The sequence below is a fragment of the Gopherus evgoodei genome, chromosome 18 (assembly GCF_007399415.2).
Source record: "Gopherus evgoodei ecotype Sinaloan lineage chromosome 18, rGopEvg1_v1.p, whole genome shotgun sequence".
NCBI lineage: Eukaryota > Metazoa > Chordata > Testudines > Testudinidae > Gopherus > Gopherus evgoodei.
The window spans coordinates 10469933-10490253 of NC_044339.1; the positions used below are offsets into that span (position 1 = coordinate 10469933).

Genomic DNA, 20321 nt, shown 5'->3' on the forward strand with positions numbered 1-20321 from the left:
AGCTGCGGAGCCACGTGCCCCCGCCTGGCACGGCGAGCCCCGGGCAGCTGCCTTACCTGCGGGGGCGCCGCCTGGGTCCCCTGCAGAAGCAGAAGCAGCAGGAGCAGCCGCCGCCGCCGCCCCCGGGCAGCCATCGGCCCCTAGCGCATCAGTCCCCGGGACTCCCGCATCCCAGCTCGCCCGGACCGCTCCGAGCTCCTCGCCCCTGGAGCCAGCCCCGCGCGCGCCGGCGAGACTTTCTAGCGCGAGCAGCGGGGGCGGCAAATCCGAAACCCCGAAATCACACCGAGAAAAGGGACTTGACAGAGCGTGTCACTAGCCCAGCCCAGCCCTCCCTCCCCCCCCCCTGCAAACTGCAGCGGCTTGCGGGTTTTCACGCCTTTGCCCGAAAACCAACTAGCGCCGTGGGGTCAATATCTCTCCTTGGCTCCAGGAACAAAGATCCTCGGAGCCCCCCCGCGGCAGCCCTTCCTCTCTGCCCCGGGCTGGGCAAACTCCTGCTCCAGCCACCCCTCGCTTCCGCCAGCCTGGAGAGAGGCTCCTGGAGGAGACAACGCTCATTTTCCTCTGCTGGAAGGAGAGCGAGCTCGCCTCCCCCCCGGGAAAAGCCTGGGTGCTTTAAGGCTGAACTTGGGAGGGACCTGTTTGAACACGGGTGATCCCCTGGATTTCAGCGGGCCGACGCACCGCGGGATTAGCTTTACCCCAAAGAGCATTTCAGCCAGTCCCCTCGCGGTAGGGCTCTGCATGAAACCTCTTCTGCAGCCCCCCCTCGCAAAAACAAGTTTTGTAACAATAGCCACTCGAAAAAGGACAGACCGGGTTTAACAAAAAAAAACCCCTGAGCCAGGCAGTAAAGTCCTGAGAAGCTACATTTTCATGATGATGCTTTTTTGTGTGTGTAAATTCTGCTAAGCAAAAGGTCAGCACAGAATGAGTGGAGGGTAATTCGTTGATTTATCACCGGTGTGCAGCAGCCCCAGTGAAACAACCCCTGTAATTACCCGGCATTTCACTCTCCTGCAGCAAAGTTCATTATGCAGAATGGAAGCACTTTCGCTGAAATGGCTTTTGAATTCCTTATTTAACTCACCCCCAGGGTTTTTATTCAAGAGTCACGGAAGTCTTCTCTAGAGCCCCCTCTTCCACAATCACATACGCACCTACTGAACTTTACACACCTGAGTCATGCCCTTGGACTAGTGGACTCAGGTGTGTTTGCAGGATTGGGGCCCTACTTGTAAAATTAGTCTTCTGCTATTTTTAAAGGCAAATTTTCCATTTAAAAGTGCAGTCCAATGCCTTCATTAGAACACCAATTTATTCCCAGCTATCACACACGAATGAAACCTAAAATAAACATAAGGCCCTACATTTTCAGGAGGTGAATATGTCCTGGGCTGCAGTCTCAATTATGAACTTACAGAACACAAACTTGGGGTAGCAGGTGTTTGAGATTTGGGGACAGCAGAGTGGGATAGAGTGTGTGTGTATTGGGCTGTTAAAATTACTGGCTGGAAAATTTATTTAAATTTTATGGTAGATTGCATAGTTTGCTTGGTTCATAGATTATGTTAAATAACAGCCCTTAGAATCAAGGTTCCTGGATTGGGTTATTTTTGGTTTTGTTTTGAACTTTAATCAACATAAATACAACAGCCAAATCTAGGGATAGGATATGTGTTTTATTAGGACAGGCACCAACATGGGACTGCCTCTGCTTAACTTCACTTCCATGAGTGGTCTTACTGAAGTAAGTGTAGCTAGGTGACTGAAGGACTTCCAAGACCACAATGCTCATAGAACAGGGAAGTGCTTAAGTCTTTCCAAAATCAGAGATGTGGGTTTAAATCAAATCAAATCAAATCTTCATTGAATGTGCTGTGTCAGTGTGAAAAAAACCTCACCGAACACTGTTATTGTCTATTAGGTAAGGTAGGCTCTGCATTAAATAATACCATTCTCAGAGTGGGCATTCTAGTCCTCAGGCATTTGAAATAAACACATTCTATTCAGACTGTGTTTTGATTATACTCAAGTGTATTACCAGGGACTTTCTGAAAGGAGCCATACCAGGAACTACAACACCCACCTCTGTTTCAGCAAAATAAAATTATTTTTCTCAAAACGTTCCATTCGTTTCCTAGAAAATAATTCCCTGCATTGAAGACAAAAGCAGATGTTAAGGACAAATTATTTCTCCAAGTCGCAATTCTCCATAAGGACTTTTAATTTAACAGGCAGAAAGAGAAAAATCCTTGGTAGCACAATTTATTATTGTTTATAATACCCATCTAATTGTATATGTCTATTAACACACTTATTAACATGTGTATTTGCCTATAAATAGTCCTTTGAACTCAGAGGTACTACATGCAGGTGCAAAGTTACTTAAATGTGTAAGGATTTTAAAGTGGACAGCTTTGTTAATTCCCAATGCTATTAGCACAGTGCTAGGGTAAATATTTTGGCTGCAGTATGATGGAGAAAATAGCTGAGAAAAGAGGTATCATTCTTAAACAATGTTGAATGGAAACAAGGGATCGTTCTATCAAAGGAGCCAGTTTAAAATTACATCTTTTGAAAACTGGGTTTCAGTGTCTCTCACAGCTGCTATCTAAGGCATCTGTTGTGCACCCATTTATGGCAGTGGGAGTGTTGCCAATGACTTCTGTTAGTACAGGATCAGACCCAAAGGACCTACAATCTTTGACTCTAACTCACATTAGTTCAATGGCTTGAAAGGAGCCTCTTGCTGGAGGTAAGGGTTATGCTATGTGCAGGCTGCAGAATCAGGTCCTAACACAATATTCAGTGAACACAGTCTTATTACATTTGCAGGTCAAGGATTCTCGTGGCTACAATGACACTCAAGGAAGGTATTTGTAGCTGAAGATCATTCAAATTTCTCTGTTGCCATCCCCCTTCCCAGTTTTATCAGGGGAAAGCTTCCAACCTGAGGCCCTTGGAGGATCACACCTGCTGCAGTATGACACAGGGAGAGAAGTGGCAGCTTGTATAGTCAGTATCCAAACTATTTAATGCCTTATAGGTGAAACCCAGCATCTTTAACCTCTCCTGGAAATCAGTTAGCTGCCAGGGCAGATCAGGGGCAGTGGTATATTGTGCTTGTATCAGGAATCACCACTTAGGCCTGGTCTACACTAGAAAATTAAGTCAGTTTAACTACATCACTCACAGGTGTGAAAAATCCACACCTCTGAGCAACATAGTTAAACTGGCCTAGAGTTTAGAGACTTTAAAGAGTTCTTCTGTCAACCTAGCTACTACCTCTCAAGGCGGTGGAATAATTATAGCCCTAAGAGAATCCTGCTAGCAGGTGTAGGTAGCATCTAAGCTGAAGCATTTCAAGTGTAGACAAGCCCTCAGCAAGCAAAGGCCAGATTTTTAAGGTGTTTAGGTGTCTAATGATGTAGAGAGGCACATAGTGTGATTTTCAAAAGCAAGGTGTGCTTAGCTGCTTCTTTAGGCACCTAGATACCTTAAAAAATCTGACCCCTAAGCGGCTGCATTTTATACTAACTGCAGTTTCCAAACAATTTGAAATTACCACTCCCTGTAGAATAGTCTCATTTACATCAATTGGGCTAGGTCAGTCTGCAGGCCAATCATTCCAGAAACATCATTCTGCAGTATTTACTGTGGTGGATGTGCATGGAGATATAGCATTAATTCTTAATTTTAAACTTTCTGCAGTTTGTTTGAAATCAGCCAGTTGTTGAAATCACCTGCTGTATGTTAAATATTTTCAGGGCAACTTTGATAACATGATCTGTAGAGTGCTGCTAATTCTCTAGTTTCACCCCAGAATGGGTGTCCACTATGGTCAGACTTCACCATAGCAGATGTGTTTATTTCTCTTCTTTTTTTTTTCAACACAGTTCCAACATTTGTTTATTCTTACTATGTTATGTTAACTGCTGTCCAGTATCTCATAAAAAGTAACCTCCTCTTGAACTGGATTCCATATTGGCTACATGGAGACTTTGCTATTTCTACGTATTTTGATTATAAATTGCTTAGCCTATGTCTTTAGCACACAAATGATGCAATTTTTCATTGAACTTTTAAGACTTGATACATCATTTCCTTTCACACCCAGAACTCTGACTTTAGTCACAGAAAGGTAAGGGTTTGGGTTGTGCAAGGAGTGCTGGGTTGGATCTTTATGGACATGAAAAGAAAGTTGAATGCTGCAGTCTTGGAGATGTAGCAATGTTCTTGAGAATTAATTTGCACAACACAAAAATCAGGGGTCATCACCCCATAAAATTAATCAGCAGCAAAGTTTAATACAAACAAGAGGAAATACTTTGTCACAAAATGCACAATTAAGTCATGAAACTCACTGCCATGGAATGTTGTGATGGCTAAAAGTACAAATGGGTTTAAAAAAAAACAAGTAGGTAAGTTTATGGAAGATAGGCTATTAACCAAGATGGTCAGGAATGTAACCTCATGCTTGGGGTGACCCAAACCTCTGACTGCCAGAAGGCAGGAGGGGAACACACAGATGTATCTCCCCCTAATTGTCCTGTTTTGTACACTCCCCCTGAAGCATTGGTACTAGCCCCTGTTGGAGACAGAATACTGGGCTAGATGAACCATTGCTCTGACCCAGTATGGTCGTTCTTATGTAATAAACGTTCCCATTTGTTTCTCTCCCATATGTGTAACCACTAAGAATGAAAACAAGAAGTCCTAGGAGAATACTAAGAATTTCTTGTGGACTTGGATACAACAAGTCCTTGAACAGAGGGAAAGTCCCAGATTATTTCAACACTTGCAGTTCCTCATAGCAGACATCCTCATACTGAGGAGTTGTTCTATAATAAACACCAAGGAGGGGGGAAATATCAACATCTCTAATAGTATAAAGTTCCACACTCAATAGCTGAAATCTAAAGAAAAAGAACGTAGAAAAACAGACCAGATTTTCTGATTTGAGTGGGGAAGGGACTTTTGTCTCAATCAGCTGTGCTATGAAAAAGTAATAATTTAAGTGCAGTGGTTTTTTAGGGAATTAGTGACCAGCTATAGGATGCTGATTCATCTTGGGCCATTTACTCCAACTGGTCATTTATCCCACGCAATACCAAGATCATCATTACCATTACAAAGTATCATTTTGAAAATAACCTTTTAGGCATTTCTCCATTTGTTTTCTCCCCACATTGGACCAAATTCTACTCTTAGCCACCCTGGTATAATTCCTGTGAAGTCAGTGGAGTTACTCCACATGCACACTGGTGTTAATTAGGGAAGAATTTGGTCCTTTGTAGGATTTACCTGTTGGTCACTCCTATCATGAGGCTACTTTTTTCTCCAAGATTCCATTTCATCTGCTACTAAGTTCTCCTGCAAGTTACAAGCAAGCCATATCCAGGTACCCAAAACCCATGATTCAGGCCCCAGAAAATCTTTAAGATCATGGGATTTTAAAAAATTATTTGCTTTCTGGTTTCTGAGCCTTCAGGGTGCACATTTTCAACTTCTCCTCTGCAGCCATGAACTTTTCTCCTAAATGAAAACTGAGTCTCTCACATCATCACATGACTCCAGGAACTGGGACTTTAAGAAAAACACCAAATATTGTGATAAAATACCGAGTTGACAACATTGAACAAGGTAGACATGGATCCAAATGAAAAACTTGTATATGAACTCCACCTACGAGGAGGCACTGCCTCTGACTTAACATCCAAACTTTCCAAAGCAGTTCAGATTTGGTTCATTATGGGGAAAGATTTAGCAACGTTGATCTGAATCCTGATCCAGTGGTTTTGGTTTAGCCTCAGCTATGAAGTGAGGATGGCTGCATCACGCATAAAGCAGTTTTATGCAAGTGAGCGTTTAGCTAGAATGTCATTTAAAAGAGCATATTTCCATTGTGTTTGTAGAGATTTTCTTCAGTATGACGTTTTCTTTATGAAAGTACTGAATTTTTCCTTTTGCCACCACATAAATTCCCCAACTCACCTTTCCTTCTTCTGATGACCCCCATCCTTCTGTTCTCCACTCACTACAGATCTGATCCAAGGCCCATTGAAGTCAATGGAAAGTCTCCCATTGACTTCAGTGGGCTGGCATCAGGTTCTATAACTAGTCTGCAAAAATGCACAGATCTGGCGGGATGGTTACAGAGCCAGCACTGACCGGAGAGGCCTGGCTGCAGTCACAGGTTACACAAAATTATGGCACACATTCAATGAGAGTTATGACATCCCAGCTTAATTTAGTCCCAGGAATATTTTTTGGAATGGGGATGGTCAGTGGAGAACCTAGTTAACACCAAGGAAAAGGAATCTTCATGCTTGGTTTTAACTTTAATGTAAAAAGGGAGCTTGATTTAGCCCATACACCCTTTGATTTAGCACATATACCCATCGAGTGTAACCAAATTGTCATCAAAGTCTCTTCCCCCTAATCTTGCTACTGACCTCAAAGGCTGACCCTCAATGAGACCGCTGCTATTTGGCCGTCGGAAAGCAGCAAGGTTGCTTTGCACGTTTGAATGGTTGATATCATTAGAGGGCCAACATTTCTGCAGATGTAAGTCCACCAACGTCAGCAGAAATTTTGGCCCATTGTTTTAGGGGCTGATATTAAGCAGGACGCTATGTATATTTTATTTGCCTTTTATTGTATTGATTCATTCATTATTTTGATTTCAATGAAAATAAAAGCCGGCGTAAAAAATATGTCAGACTGTTCCATCTGAATTGCAATAGCTGGAGTCTAATTTAAAAATAAACGGCTGTTACAAAATGTTGTCCTTTATATAGAGGTGACTTTAGAAGGGAAGTCCTCTGATCCTATTTTTGGTCTGTCAACTAATAATCTTAGCTTATATGTAGAGATGAAATTACCCTAATATTAAGAAGGAGAAGCTATGTGATAGATTTCTTTTGTTCTGAGCATAGTAACATCAAAACCAAAAACACTTCCTGAGTCAAACTGAAAAATGAGAAAGCCGAAAGAACTCAGCGTGCTGTCAGGAAAAAGGCTGTTGAGCCTTCTATGAAAGACATCACCACCATGTTGCAGAATTACTATCCCGAGAAGTTGACTGAGAGATAGGCGACCTCAGAAGAAAGATCATAGCCTATCTGATGCTTTCGACAACCCTCATGCTCCTCCTGACCAGACAGAGCCTCTGGAAAAGAGCAATTGATTTACATCGTGTGTTCTCCACTAGGACCGTTTCTGATACAGCTTTATTCTTTGCATGCTATGATCCTACCGTGCCCTCCTTTCTGATTTATACCCTTGCAGCAACTGGCAGGGTTCAGAGAGGAAAGGATGAGTCGGCATCACAGTCAATGCTGTGAGCCAATCAACCCTGATAATCAAACAGTTGGGAAGAATGTTGAGTGTGTGTGTGTTTGGGGGGGGGGGGGAGTGAGTGAGTGTGAAGCTATCACATGAAGACTTCAGCCTACGCTGCAATTGTAGCTTCCCTTGACACTCCTCCAGCACTGGCCTTGCCTACGACCCCACACGCAATCTTCTTCCTGTACAGGAGCCTTCTCCTCTGCAGCTCCTTATTTCTGGTACAACCCTCCACCTCTTTCCATCTTATTTAAAAGTGAAACAATTCTTTTATTTTTTATGACGGCAGTGGAAATGAGCTCTACCGCTCCAGGGCTGATTTAGATCTTCCTCAATCTCATGCCGCTCTGAAGTCCTACAGCACATACTTGTATCAGTGAGGCTACGACGCTGTCCTGACCACAAAGCACAGGGAGACCACTGGAAAGCCACTGATGACAAGAAAGGCCTTGTAAAACAGGAAGTAAAGGATACACGTCCCTTTGGCTGGCAAGTTTCTAAGCGTACAATGTTTTAATATGAGGTGGCTTAGGAGGTTCACTAGCATTTGAGGAGACAGTGGTATCCATTTCCAGGAAGCTACTCCTGGATCCACTGCTGCTGATTTTCATTTTTCTTCACCCCCACTCCACCCCTTTCCCCAAGGCCGCACCCTTGTTCCACCTCTTCTTGCCCCCGTTTTACCCTCTCCCCAGAGACTCTGGCCTGACCCCACCTCTTCCCACTCCTGCTCCACTCGCTCCCCTGAACTCTTCCCGCCCACTGCCAAGCAGTTTGTCGGTGGGTGCTGAGCACCCACTATTTTTTTCCCTGGGTACTCCAGCCCCGCATGGTGCCTGTGCCTGGATCCATCTGGAGCTAGAGTCAGGGCAATCCATTCAGAGCCTGTTGAATCTCTTTCAGTTAAGTCAGAGAGAACCTGCTCCTAGGGTCTATCCTGCCCACGGACTAATCTGATTCTGGATCTAGCCTAGAACTTGGGGGTACACAGGTTCAATTCCCTGCCTCAGCAATCTTCCTGGGTGACCTGGAGCAAATCATGTAAGCTGAATTGGTTCCCCCATCTATAAAAACAGAGATAATACTTCCCAGTCCCACAGGGCTGTATGAAGACAAATACATCAGTGACTAAGGTGCTCAGATACTATGGCAACGGGCAGTATGTAAGTACCTAGATAGATATTCTTGGTATAACAGATCAGCAGGTCTCTGCCAATTAGGGAAAGCGAAATCCTGTTGTAGGTATATGCCCAGTACAGGAATTAAATCTGGTTTGCATCTCTGAGTCAGAGAAATTCTACTGTCGATTCATGCAGACCAGTTCAGGACTAATATGGTCCATCAAACGTGCTTTAGTTCACAGGACCTGATTTCAGTCCCGATATAGTTATCATACACAGAGTTAGTATTATTAAGGCTTCCCAATGCTTCCCCAATCTTGTTTGCAGCTGCTTATAACCTTGGCAAACTTTAACTATGTGGGCTGAAATTTTCTATGCTGTCTGCCTTAGAGTGATTCTTTCTGGGAAATTTCACCCCAAACAGTTCAGCTCTTTCTGAGAATGAGGATGGGGATAAGATAAACAATACACTGTCTGGCCAGTGTTCAATTTTTGAACAGCTCCAGCGCCCACATGCGTTGAAGCAAGGCCTTGGAATTTATTTGACAGCAGGTTGGTCCTTGTGTCAGCGACATGTCTTTTACAGTCCCTGTGAAAAACTGTCCAAATCTGGCCAAGTTACAAACCTTAAAAAAATTGCAGACTGCATGTGGTCAATAGAGAAATTGCTGAAGATTCCATCCCCACAGAGCATGCTCCAACCTCTTGCCGCTCAAGTGTGTGATTGTACTGCACCCCTGTGCCGTCCCTACTCATCTCCTAACTTTTGAGTGCTTGACTTTGCAACTTTAATAATGTTCTTTTAACGATTCTTTGCATGCAATATATGTATAGCTCGAGCTTGTTAAACAAAACTGAAATCCATCTCCAGCTGGTTTAATATAAGCCCACCACGTCTGTTCTAGTTTTGACTCACAATCTTTGGAGGAGGCTGCTCTTTCAACAGGAACCAGAATCAAGCTGGAAGGCAAACGCAGGACCTCAAAGACATTGCACAGGAGATGTTAAGTAATCTGTGTAAACAAGTTCTGGGAAAGCTGACAGCATGAGAGATTCTTCGCAGGGCTGGGGTGAGAAGTGAATGGGTCTGCTGCAGAGCCTGCCGTTTCTTATTCATGTAATTTAACAAAGGTCTAGGGCCAGATAATCTACTGGAGTAAATTCACACAGCTTCACTGAAATCAGCGGGGGCCATCCTAATTGACACCAGCAAATATTTAACCACTAAAACTCATCTGTCAATTAACAGTAGAGTGACCAGATGTCCCATTTTTAAAGGGATGGTCCCATTTTTGGGGACTTTTTCTTATACAGGCACCTATTACTCTCCACTCCCTGTCCTGTTTTTTCACAGTTGCTATCTGGTCACCCTAATTAACAGGAGGTTTCAGACTATACCTAGCTGGGGTTTCAGGATGAAACACCCTGTGCACAGGCACAGAATTACCCTCGCAATATCAATTAGCTATTGTTTGGGCAGCACCTTGACTACAAGAAGTGCTAACCAAGTGTTATTAGTTGCTGCAGATGAAGCAGGCTCCAGCTGCGTACAGGTCTGGGAAGTAAAACAGGGAAATTGAGAAAGCACCAAGAGTTCCAATTCTGTTTCCATTCAGAATCGAAAATACAGCTCGAGTTTGGGGAAGGACTGTCTTGTGGCTAAAGCACAGGACTTGGCATCAAGAGTTCTGAGGTCTCTTCCTAACTCTTACACACACACGCTTGCTGTGTAACCTGAGGCAAGTCACTTCTCCCCTCTGACCAGGAGCTCCTCAGCAGCAGGCAGCTCTCACTGTGACCTGAACAGCTGCTCTTTCTTGAATGCTTTCTAATTCATGATTGTTATCTACTTTACCTGAAACCAACCAGCTGCTGTGTTCTTGGCTCTCAGCTTAAGAGCAGCAGCGCCAGGTCCTTGGCAAAGCCTTTTAAAAAAAGCTTTGCATGCAATAAAGCTGATCCCATATGTTGCCATCACATCGGTCTGTTTCACCAGACCGCTGTGAGGGGATCCAACCCGTAAATCCCCGCTTTAAGCCCACCCAGAGTCTAAATGGAGTCCACGCACTGCTTCAGGGCCTCAAGACATGCTGTTGGAATGCAGATCTATTTGCTCCCTCCTCCTCAGAGCTTAGATTACAAAACCCAATCCCTGGACCCAGTGTGAACTCCCCTCCCACACAGTAGCTTAAACATACCCTCTTCCAGAACTCCACACAAAGATGTAAGCCTTCTGGCTTACCAATTCAGAGGGGAAATGACAGATCTAGTACGCTCACATGGCAGAAGGCTAGAGATAGTGTGGGTTCATGCAGTTCAGAGAGGGAAGATGAAACCAATCAAGATCATGGAGAGATTGTGGGGAAATATAGAGGAACAGAGCCTATAAATCCCTCTCTAGAAACTGAGGATAGTAATTCTGACAGGGATGTGATGATACTTCCAGCTCCTCAGATGGAAGGAGATATAGACAAGCAAAGTATTGTTATACAAAATAGATAAATGAGATTGCATTGCATAGTTGTATGGTTCTTCTGTTTCTATGGCTGATCCAATCAGGTCTTTGAGAAAGTTACCTTTTGTTAGACACGGGGGGTTTGCTGAGAATCTGGACACAGAAAACTCTAGGAGCTGATTCTCCTCCCTTGCACCGGTGTAAAATCAGGTGTAGCTACTGAAATCAATTGATTACACCAGGATGAGTGGCGAATCAGGTTCCTAAGCCTTCTGATGAAGTAAAGCAGCATCCACCATTAGCCAGAAAATGAGTTGAACGGAGGGTTTCAGTGATGGGTTTCTCCTACGCTTTCAGGGGTTGTACAATTCAAAAGCGAAGATTGACATTCTGGCCCCGAGATTGCAGCAGCATCTCAAGAGATGAAAGCTGCTCCCCAAATCAAAGTTGGTAAATCATTCCAAAAGAAAGCCCTGGCTGGAGGCGGAGGTTGGTAGGGCTGGGTGAAATATATCAAAGGGGCTCTGTGTGGTTGAGCCAGTCATTTCCCAACAAGCTGATTACTACATAACATAAGTAGCCCAGTGCTGCACACTCATTCTTGGTGCTACTACGAGGAATGTCTTGCTAACGGGAAAGTTTAATGATGAAACAACTCAAAATATCTTAGAATAATCCCAGAGGCAGACAGCAGGTAAAAGCAGAGTAAACCCGCTGGCAGCGTCTACCACTACCTCTGGAGGAACAGAATGGAGTTTAGCCTTAAACTGCTGAACATCTGCTCTGCACTGACTCCAATGAAAAAAGCATCATTTGCCACACCCTGCTCACCCATTTAAGCACATATCTGGATTTCCGATGCTATGGGGATAAACTGTGGCCGCATACATACAGACAACCCAGGGTGGTACCCTAGACTTCCATCACTGAAGGGACAGGCCTAAAGGAGTCCTACCACGTGTACTAAAGGAGAACCCTCTTAGCTGGTTATTACATTTTCTGGGCCAGCCACCAGCACAGTAGCCACCAGCACACACGCTAAGCCAATGTATCCCATGCACATAAAAGGGAAGCTAAACGCAGAGGAAGCCCATGCTGGATTTCGCCCTGGCCACTCGGGCAAGTGATGGAACAGATGAGCGGCTGTAGTAACATCTTCCAATTCCCCAAAATACATGCCATATTTTTCTAGTTCACAGTGGGCAAAATCCTGAAACCTACTCCGTGCCCCATGTGTTCCTCAGCTTGCGGCTGTATTGACTTCCACGGCTTTGCTCCACCATGCTGTGTAGACCCTAGCAGCCTTTACATTTGGTTCCAGTAGTTGTGGGCAGGGATCTCCTTGGCAGCATGTATCTGCCTCGGAAAGACAAAAAGCATGAGAGCCAAAATCTAAGTGGAAGCACAGGGCTTCTCAAAGGGCAGCATGTCCACTTGCAGATCTTACATGGGCTGAAACCTCACCTTCTTCTGTGGTGGGTGGGGTGGGATGGGATTTGAGGAAGAATTCCTAGATATCTCTGCTCTTTGAAACTTACCTCTCTGCACAGGAGTCTAATATCGGCATCAACTGTAGCTATCACTGGACAATATTCATCTTCCAAAGCCTGCTTATAGCAAAGAATGTTCTGGCTTAAAAGAACAGAGTTCCTCAAACTATGGATCAGCTTAACGTTGCCTGTATCACGTTTGCTTAGCCAAGTTGTTACACCAGTTAAGAAAAAACTATTGTAACCTTTCAAACCCTAGTTCTCAGCAAGCATGACCAGACATGTCAGCAAGCATCTCTCCCTCACCATGCATGTCACTGATGTTTGACTAAAGACAACCAGGATTTGTGCAAGCACTGGAATCTCATATGTGATCAGCATCCAGGCCTCTCCACACACACCCTTTCTGACCTCAGTGGAGTCACTGTGAGGCACCACATAAGAAGGGGACACTCATTTCCATTAGTTACAAGCCACAAGAGAAGATGGCCTGAGCTATTCACTGGTGATCAAACACTGGAGTGTGGTCGTGGTCAGAAGAGTAAAAACAAAAGCTTCTTACCAGAAGATCAGTCTCCCTCTGTGCAAGTTCAGCGACAGATCTTACTACAAAAATATAAGGGTTCAATTTTTTATTTTTTTTTTTAGCCCTCTTGACCCTGGAGAGCTGACTGGACTCTGCTGGCTCACGTATTGACATCAATTCAGTTCCAACAGCAGAGTCTTTGCAAACAGTGAAGGGACAGAAAGACCAGGCTGAATTTGCAGAGGTGGCCATTAGGGACCCACCTCCAAATACATGTAAACTGAACACATTTGATCCAGCAACACCAAGAGACAAAGTCATTCTCATGGAGTCACTTCTCCGAGTAGAACCACACTCTAATCTAGGCATCAGTTAGGCTCATGTTGGAAAAACAAATGACATACATTTATTATAATGCGTGCCATTGCTATACAAGTAACATGAAAAAAAAAGTCATCTAATCATGCACAGCGTTAATACACAACCTAGCTGTCACATGCTTCAGAAAAATAGCACACACATACTTAAAGTAGAAACCTCAGATTGCTCATTAAACCAATTCAGAGAGAAAACAAACCAAAGGGGGTTAACATGAAAATTAATGTTAGTAAGAATCTCCTGCCACTACAAAGGCCGAGGCACCAACTGTGTGTGTGCTCTGGAGCTGAAGCACTCATGGGGAAAAAATAGTGGGTGCTCAGCATCCACCGGCCACAGCTGTTTGGTGCCTCGAGGAGAGGCTTGAGGGAAAGCGGAGAGCAGCCAGCGGTGGACAGGCAGGGGCCTTGGCAAGTGGGGGTGGGAAGAGGTGGAGGAAGGGTGGGGCGTTTGGGGAAGGGGCAAAGTGGGGGCTCGGGCTTTGGGAAGGAGAAGGGCTGGAAAACCTCAGGGGAAAAAATCAAAGTCGGCACTTATGTTCAAAGGTCAAGTGTGCCAGAGCGGACTGCAAAGGGAATGGCGTTAGCAGCTCAGGAGCCTTGGGATGAACTAGGCTCAAAAGAAAGACGATGACTCCATCTGAGATGGTGCCCTCTGGGGAAAGCTTTAGTTCCCAAACACACACAAAGGCCCTGAGAACACAAGAATGGGGATAACTGGAGGCTAGTAGCACAGGGGCAGGATTGGAGGGTTCTGGTGACTAACAAAGGGGGAAAAAAATTTAGTTTCCTACAAAGATAGACCCCTGCTGCTGAGGGCAAACACCAGGAGTATAGCCCCAGAGGCTCTGAGCCAGCAGGTCCGCATGACAGTGTTCTACATAATGAAGTATGGGGGGGAGGGGGTGGAGAAGAGGGAGGGAAGGACAAGACTTTTGATGATCAGAAGGTGGTTCAAATAGTCAAAAAGGGGTTGGCAGACATTTTGAAAGCTACTCAACGTGCAACAATGGGTCATATCCTTAGCTGGTGTCAATCAGCGTGGCCCCGTTGACATCAGTGGAGTTATGCCCATTTACACTAGTGGAGGATTTGGCCAACTAACTGCAATTAGTCAGTTACCAAAGGGCTAAAGGAGTCTTGTTCTTACCCAGAACTAGTTAATTCCATTCTGATTAACAGAACTGTGATTGCAATCACGCCAACACAGATCCGGAGTCATTGCATCAGTTACTCCAGTTTTACCTCATGAAAATGGGATCAGAGCCCGGCTCCTGAACATCTAATCATGCCTTGTACTTGGGAAGGAGATCCCAGGACGCAGTCAGAGAGGCATGAGAGAAATCCGTGTCCAGCCCATTCAGCAGAGGGTTCCCAGCCTCTCTCCTTGCGCGCGCTGACTGGACAAGAGGAATAGTCCAGAGTCTAGTGCAGTTACTGAGAGAGGAAAAAGTTTCATGACCACCTAGCAAAAGAAGGAACAGAGTGGGATCTGGGGCCCAGTTCAGCTAAGTAAGGAGAGAAAATGATCCTAGGGTCTGATCTGGCTCTGGAGCCTCATCTGAGGAAATACGGCCCTCCTACTGCTCAAGAAACGAAGAGCATATTGGGGCCTGGCCCAGTCAGTGGAGGAAGGGGTTCTAAGGCTCACTTGGCTCTCAATCAGAGACGGTTCTAATGTCCAGCTGGGCCAACACAGTATCATTGGACTTGTTACCACGATACCAAGGGTAAAAAGTTCCACGAGTGGGCAGCGTTTCCAGACTGCTGCAGTTCAGAGGCAAGGGCAGGACAAACAGAAACCAAATGCAGGGCCAAATTCAGACCAGCTGTAAGGGCGTGCATCTCGACTGGTTTATGCCAGCTCTGCCTTTGGCCCAGTGGTTTCTTTCGTATATGGGAGCCGCATGAGATGAGGAAAGGAAAAAAGTTAATTTCCAAAGATGATTACATTTCCATTTAACTTTATTCAAACTCAGCTGATGTATGACTCAGAACTCCATGACAGCTGACCCAACAATGCAGCCCTTAGTCATCCAGCCCAGATTCTCTAGTCCAGTTCAAGCAGTTGCTCCAGCAGAGTGTATTTCTTCTGCTCCATGTTGCCATGCGCTCTGCAAGCCTTGTCCTCAGTCCTGTCCTTTCTGTTGCAGCAGAGTGAAGCACAATCACCAGAAAGTTACACCTCACTCCTCTCTAGACCATTACTTCTCACCTGTGTCATCCACCACCGGGAGACTCTCATAAGATTGGAAGTCAGTGATGCTCATGGGAGGTGGGTTAGCGTTGCTGGACTTTGAAACGGAGAGATGTTCAAATTGGGGCAAGAAGCCAGATAGCCTAGGGCTGCCTGGACACTCCTCTGGCTTACACATGATGCAATCCAGCAAGGAGCAGGCCTTTTCCTCCCAGAATTCACCCGTCTTCAGGTTCACGGTGATGTTTTCAGCCGAAACCACAAAGTGCCGGATTCGCGCCTGTTTGTGTAACTCGCACATGCAGACCCAAGGCTGCCAGTTATTCCAGTGGAAAAGCTGATCCCCTGTGGAGAGTCAAATCAGATACATGGGCAGGAAGGGTGGGAAACAGATCAGTTTGGGGATAGGCAGGAGTGATAATAGGCTATGGAAGGGGGAGTGCTCTAAATGGCAGACATTACTGGGAGAGCAGCAGCAGGGTATGATCCTATACTTCTTGGGATCAGTGGCAAAACTCCCATTGATGACAGCGGGGCAGGACCATGCATTGGGCTCAGAAGGGAAGTAGAGATCCCTAAGAACTTAGAGCAGGATAGGGGAGGAAAGAGACAAGAGGATTTTGAAACATGTAACCGAGGGAATGTCTTAATGCTGCAAATACACCCACACTGTGAGACACTCAGGCAGCTAATGGATTGGTTCTGGCATGTTGATCACTACTTATACAGAAACAGGATTGAACGGGGTTGTATGAAAAAGGCCAGCAAACTTTGAGATGGCAAAAATGATAAAAGGCAAAAGCCCTGTAGATGGAAAACGTCCATCCACAGATTGAGCAATAAAACATTTGCCCACTCCTCCATGCCGCTGTGTCTCCTCTCTGATGTGGAGTCAACATCTCAAGGCGGGAGAGGGCCCTTGGCCTCTCTGCTGAGACTACCAGCAAAGAGTTTAACTGGGATGGTCATCTTGGTGAGGTCATCATGTCTCCTTCAGGAACTGATCTGAGGCCCACCAACTTGTTTCATGAAGTCACCAAAGAGGCACGAGAGAACACCTTTCACCATGACCAACCTGGGCTATATTCCAGTTAGTGATCTAGCTATCAGAGACTTTGTAGCCAGTTACTAACCCCCACTGCCATACAGGCCACGACTAGAGCATCAATTGGATGCTAAAGATCGAACAAAATCAGCTTCTGCCTGACTTCGCTAGAGGTTGTAAGCGATTTGAGACAGGGAATGTTCTGTTTTTGTACAGGGCTTAGCCCAGTGAGATTCTGGTCCATGACCATGGTTTGTAGGTACCACTACCATTCAAATAATAACAGTAAAAATTACCTACAATCTGCTGCATACTGGCACCACGAACGCACCCCAGCAACCACAGCTCAGAGCTCAGGAACAGCAACACACGCAGTCCTTCTTCCATGTAGGTTAGAGTAGGACAAGTACTCTGGAAGGATCACAAAATCCACGATGCACAGAGTCCACCTGGAATTGCTGGAACCTAGCAGGGGATATTTACTTGCTCCCATAGCAACATCACAAAAGGCCATCAAATAGCAACCATTCCATAGAACACGTGCACCAGTCAACGTCTTCAGAACTTCCTGGGCTTGACTTCATTTCAATTCAGCAGATCCTGGCTCTTTACGTACCCAGGAAGATGGTCAAGTGTAGCCTAGAAAGCTGGTTTCCCTTTCCTGGCTTCCAGTACAGCAGGCTACTCATTTTCTGGCTGACATGTAGCACGGCACTACCAAAATCACCTGTTCTCCCAGGCATTATTGGTTCCCGTATGGAGCCAAAGGGTTCACAGCCCACCTTTTTAGAAAGGCAGTATGGCCTGTAGGAATGAGCACAGTCTGAGAGCCAGGAGACCTGAGTTGTAATCTTGGTTCTGCCACTGATATGCTGTGTGGCCTTGAGCAAGTTACTTAACCTGCCTGGATTTCAACTTTCCCCGTTAGTAATATGGGGATAACCTATGTGGATGGGGGTGTAACAGCAGCAGGTTTACATGGCTCCGGTGTAGCCACGGTGGTGCATAGAATGGAGGTATAACACTATATAAATGCTGTGTCTTATTCCAGGGAGGAACTGGGAAAGGGTTTATGATTTGAGGGCTTAATGGTGAAGAGGTTTTAAGGAGTCCTGCCTTAAGATACAAGTTTGCACAATGAAGTTTTACTGCTGTATTTTGAGGGGTATGTGTAGTTTCTGTGCCCCTCAAATGGAAAGAACTTTACAAATTCCATGTACTTTGCATCATATTTGATATACTGTTTGTTGTACCTTTTTCACACTGCTTTCAGATTAAGGCGAAGAAACTAAAGTGATCAGTTGCGCTTTCCATTTATAGTCAGTTTCATTTTCTATTTCTCATCCCGTCACCCAACACAACCACATCTAAACTTCCAACACTAAAGAGGAGAACTTAATTTAAAACAAAATTGCTTTCAATTAAATATTAAAATTATTCCATTCATAGTCTTGTAAAATTAATTCCCGTTTAAAAAAAATTCACAACCTACATTTGGTGCCTGTAGTAAGCTCTGTAACACTAACAGACAAGGAGCCAAACTCATCCCTGGGGTAAGCCCACAGAAGTCAACGGTGTTACACGCTAGGGACAGGTTTGGACCAAGGTTTCTAAAGACTCTTATGAGTAGGGCTCTTTGTTGGTCTTGGAAGTCACGGATTCCGCGACCTCCATGACTTCTGCAGTGGCCAGTGTGGCTGACCTTAAGGCCGCCTACGCAGCTGGCTCCGGGACCAGCTGCTTGAGTAGCCCTGCAGCTGCTGTGGCTGGAGTAGTCCCAGGGCCAGTCGAACTGGCTGTTGCGCCTGGCCCTGGGGACCACCCAAGCAGCAGTCCGTGGGGTGGCTGGAGCACCAGCTGCTCTGGAGGCCCCCCCGCAGCAGCAGCCCCCCAGGGTGCCCTCTGCAGTAACAGCCCCCAAGATTTAGCCAGGAGTATTTATTGTATAAGTCATAGCTAGGTCACGGGGATGAATTTTTTGTTTATTGCCATGACCTGTCTGCTATAAATATATACTATATTTAGTATATACCAGTGGTCTCCAACCCGCCAGACAACAAGCCCCGGAGGACCGTGGTGGCGGACAAGCATCCGCCAAAATGCCGCTGACAAGCGGCATCATCCAGAGGCTTCGCCGCCGAAATGCCGCTGAAATTTGGTGGTGACGCCTCTGGATGACGCTGTTTGTCAGTGGCAAGTGGCGTCATCCAGAGGAGTAGCTGCCGAAATGCCGCCCAATTTTGGCAGCATTTCGGCGGATGCTCATCTGCCGGCCAGTACACAGGTGTACTTAGATGCCATGGCGCCCCCGGGCACCACGTTGGGAATCCCTGGTATATACTACACTGACCATACCAAAAATACTTGTAAGTAAATCATAGCCTTACTTATGAGTTAAGAAGGCTTGACTACAATCCATAGAAGTCCTATGATAGAACTCTACATTCCAGGTGTTATACTAGAAGATATAAAACTCTTATTTATTTCCTAAAGAGAAAATAAAACCACACCACATTACACACCTCAGAACAAACTCTCACACATTACTTCAATGCAATCAAAAAGCTCCATGAGCATGTCTTCAAAATGCCTTTCCACCAGCCTTTTACAATCAGAGGTAAACATGATGTCAGCATGTTCTAAGGCATTTTGTGGCTTAGTGATTCATAACACACCTCTTTCTTTGACAATGGTTTCCTTCCCCCCCACAGATCTATGCTGAACATGACCCACCAAATCCTCTGTCCAAAGATAATGCACAAAAACGAACGTTTTTCTTATTGGAACTAAGTCAGTGTCGTCATTCTTTAATGTAAGAATTAATCATGTTCCAGACCTCCTGGAAGCATGAAACTGAGCATCTTTGCACACCTCATGCTGTGCCATGCAGCTCACAGTCTCAACTCCTTGTCCAGAGAGTCAGAATTCTTGGTTTGATGAGTCAACTGTATCGTTTTTACGAGCTGGGTGGATGAACGCTCTGTACGTGTCTATTGCAATATACCCGATGGCCGTTCTATTACAGGGAGCAGGACTAGTCACTCTGTTTTCTTAAACCTACCAGATATGTCTTACAGCAACTTACCACGTACACTCAGTTTACACCCCTGGGTGGGAAAGTACCAAGCGTGCACACAACTGCGGTGACGGTATGTACAATGGGCCAGTTAGAGGCCAAAACTGGTCAACTGCAAGCAATTTCAGCTATTGTCTAATTGCAACTTGTGCAATTCCAATACGCACATGCACGTGGATTTTTGCAAGGGCGTTTGCACTTGCAGGGCTCGGAAAAATCCCTCCTCTAAAGGTTAATTTTTAGGCAAACGCCATCATTTTTACTCACTCCCAGTATCCCCCACGGCCCCTGGGTAATCAGGTCAGCAGCTGATACGGTTGAGATGATAGGACTTTAATTAGGAGTTGCTCTGTAGCGTAGTGGCTTGTCTGGAGCTCTCTGCTGAGAAGCATTGCTAAGTCTGAACTGAGCTAAGCGGGACAGGGTTAGGAGCTGGTCAGTTCTGGTTCCTCCGGACATTCGGGATGCCATGGTCTAGAACCCAAACAAAGACTCGATCAACCTACAAAACCAAAAATCCCACGCCCCCATCCCGTCACAGTGCAGAGAGCCTTACGACATACTGTTGGCTCAGGGCCTTGTCTCCCAGCTCCATTAACCCTTTCACTGCAGCACAGCGGCAGCATCGTTCCCTGGAAGGACAGACATCCCATTGGAAGGCACATGCTTCCCTGCTTCATA

The 20321-nt window shown here is 45.4% G+C and overlaps 1 protein-coding gene and 1 long non-coding RNA gene across 4 annotated transcripts in view; both read right to left on the reverse strand.

Moving 5' to 3' along the window:
- The window catches only part of LOC115636843, a 75343-nt gene that overhangs the window by 40554 nt on the left and 14468 nt on the right, over positions 1-20321 (reverse strand). The window lies entirely within an intron of this gene.
- LOC115636844 lies at positions 13001-18682 on the reverse strand. Its single transcript, XR_003997089.1, has 2 exons — positions 16861-18682; positions 13001-15864 (listed from the first exon to the last, which is right to left on the reverse strand). It is a non-coding gene; the product is annotated as an uncharacterized LOC115636844 (long non-coding RNA).